At 35.2% G+C, this 2,303-nt stretch overlaps 1 long non-coding RNA gene across 2 annotated transcripts; it reads left to right on the forward strand.

Moving 5' to 3' along the window:
• Positions 1-7: 7 nt before the first annotated feature.
• LOC140966544 (uncharacterized) lies at positions 8-1,982 on the forward strand. 2 transcript variants are annotated; one of them, XR_012173395.1, is made up of 3 exons: positions 8-673; positions 785-1,165; positions 1,968-1,982. It is a non-coding gene; the product is annotated as an uncharacterized lncRNA (long non-coding RNA). The 2 variants fall into 2 exon arrangements; XR_012173394.1 differs by lacking the exon at positions 1,968-1,982 and adding an exon at positions 1,311-1,380.
• The last annotated feature ends 321 nt before the right edge of the window (positions 1,983-2,303 follow it).

Below are 2,303 nucleotides of genomic sequence, written 5' to 3' on the forward strand. Positions count from 1 at the left end.
ATATCTGTCTGCCCACACATATTTTCTTTCATTTTCTGTTTTTTCAATCTCATTCGTGAATCCTTCACCAGCTGAGGTCTGAGATAGTGGTGCATCTGGGAATGGTATCGAATTCTGTAATGATGCTTGTGGTGGTGGTAACAGTGTTGAGGGCAATGGTTGTGCAGTCGGTAGTATTGTTTGTGGTTGTGGATACGGCAATGATTCTTGCGGTTGTGCAGTGGGTGACGGCAATGACAGCATGGACGGTTCAAAATCTCTCTCCCTCAATGGCTTCTCCTTTCCTGGTGAGCATATATTTTCTTCACTCTTCCTGGTAGGAAAACTGACTTTTTTCCTCCCAGATTCCTTATCATTCGTAGAAACCTTGGTCTTTATTTTTGGTAATATCTCTCCTGTTTCTTTGAGTTTCATGTATGATGATGAAGTCCTGGTACGAGCCTCCTGAGAGCTTTTGTTCCATGTAGAACTCAATGACGAAGAGCTTTTCTCATACTTTTTCGAGGTAAAGCGAGACGAACCCCATTCTTGCACCTTCACAACAAAACTCGACTTGGAACCAGAACTGATGAAACTGCCAGCATGGCTTTCTCTCCCAGGGCTCGACCCCGACAATTTTTCTCTATTTATAACAAGTGAAAAGTCGGTCAAGCCCTTGTAATACGGACTGCTGGTACTGTACTTTGCTTCTGCATTTCTCCTATTAAACTCCAGGAGACTCTCCTCTGTTAGGTGAGGATTCTTGGCTTTTCTTGTGATTAAGTCGCCTAATTTCTTTGGCCAGACGATTATCGGCGAGCCAGTAGAACGAGTCGTTCGAACTGAATTACTCGTGTGAGAGGGAGATTGTGGGCTGCCAATATCTGGTGCAGATATGGAACGTGGAATCGGGGGACTCGGCATCGGATGCTTGAGGGTGAAAGGATTCCTTTTCTTATGGGATTTGGAGCAGAAAATTTTACCGGCATGTTGTGTCCTATCTTAATGTGAAGGCAAATTTCCATTCTAAGCTATAATTTTATATTTGTTGGCGTTAGATTTGAGGATGAAAATCAAGAAATTGACGTCAAATTCTATGCATCTAGAACGCCTTTGCTAGCAGTTCAAATGGTTGGAAGATTAACAATATTGTTCCCTTAGGTGCTGGCATCAGCTCATGCATAAGGTGAACTTTGTACTTGCCAGTTTTTAATGAGGTTTTATATATGTTCTGGCCATTGAAAGCGATTAAGTCATTTTCTTTATATAAAGTTAAAAGTTATGATTATGAAAATAGTCGGTTCGTAAATTTTTCGAATTTTTGAAATCAGATTTTGGAGTTTCCGTCGGGTTTGTTTTCTGTTAGCTGCAAGTCTAGGACAGTGACAATTTAATGTATTTTGGATTAATAATCATTTGTGATAGTTGGATTATAAAAACCTATAATTTCTTTGCTCAATTCGGAGGGCTAAAAGATTGATAATTGGAGCAGCATGGTATTACATAACCCTTTCACTTTAATATATATGTTTGATGCAATTATTACTTCAAAGTGTAAATGAGAACAAGTGTATGTTTTCAAAAGGTGAAAGTTTCAAATACTTTTTATTCTATGATCACATTTTTATTATTAAAAATATATGCCTGATTATGAGTTTAAAAGGGATATTTTTATTCATTAAAACTACAACGTAGCTTTCTTAACAATATTACTCACTATAGTGTACAAAATGTAATCCACAATTCGTCTGAGTTCAAGTCATATTTTACAAATTTGTGGTTTATTAGTTTAGCTTCGTTCATTTCGCTTTCCCAAGTCTATTATTTGTAAGTAGGTTCTCTTGTTGCAACATACCAAAGATTCAAAGGCATTTAAACCAAATTCTCGAATTAAGTTTTTCCCAATTTTTTTTACTTTTCTTTGCAAAAGGCAAAAAGTGGGTTTGAATAAACAAATCACACATATATTTTTTATTATTAAATTTCAGGAATTCGATATGAACAAAGAATTTGAGAAAAAAGAAAACTAATTCCTGGCAAGTATGGATATCCTTGTTGCTTTCATTACTGATTAAATTAGACGAATACAATAATCTAGCTGACGAAATTATTTTTGCTTTTAATAAATAAAAAAAATACATTATCTTCTTTAAAAATAAAAATGGCCTCTACAAGATATAATAAGCTAGCCATTAATTAAATTCGAAGTCCATCATCAATGCCAAGCTCAAACTAGTTCAATAGATATAGTTTTTCAACCTTAAAATTAAATATATTTACATAATATTTAGTAAGTTTAGATTTAAATACATTTCAGATTCTTC

Source organism: Primulina huaijiensis, unplaced genomic scaffold (genome assembly GCF_012295235.1).
Source record: "Primulina huaijiensis isolate GDHJ02 unplaced genomic scaffold, ASM1229523v2 scaffold207062, whole genome shotgun sequence".
Taxonomy (NCBI): Eukaryota; Viridiplantae; Streptophyta; class Magnoliopsida; order Lamiales; family Gesneriaceae; genus Primulina; species Primulina huaijiensis.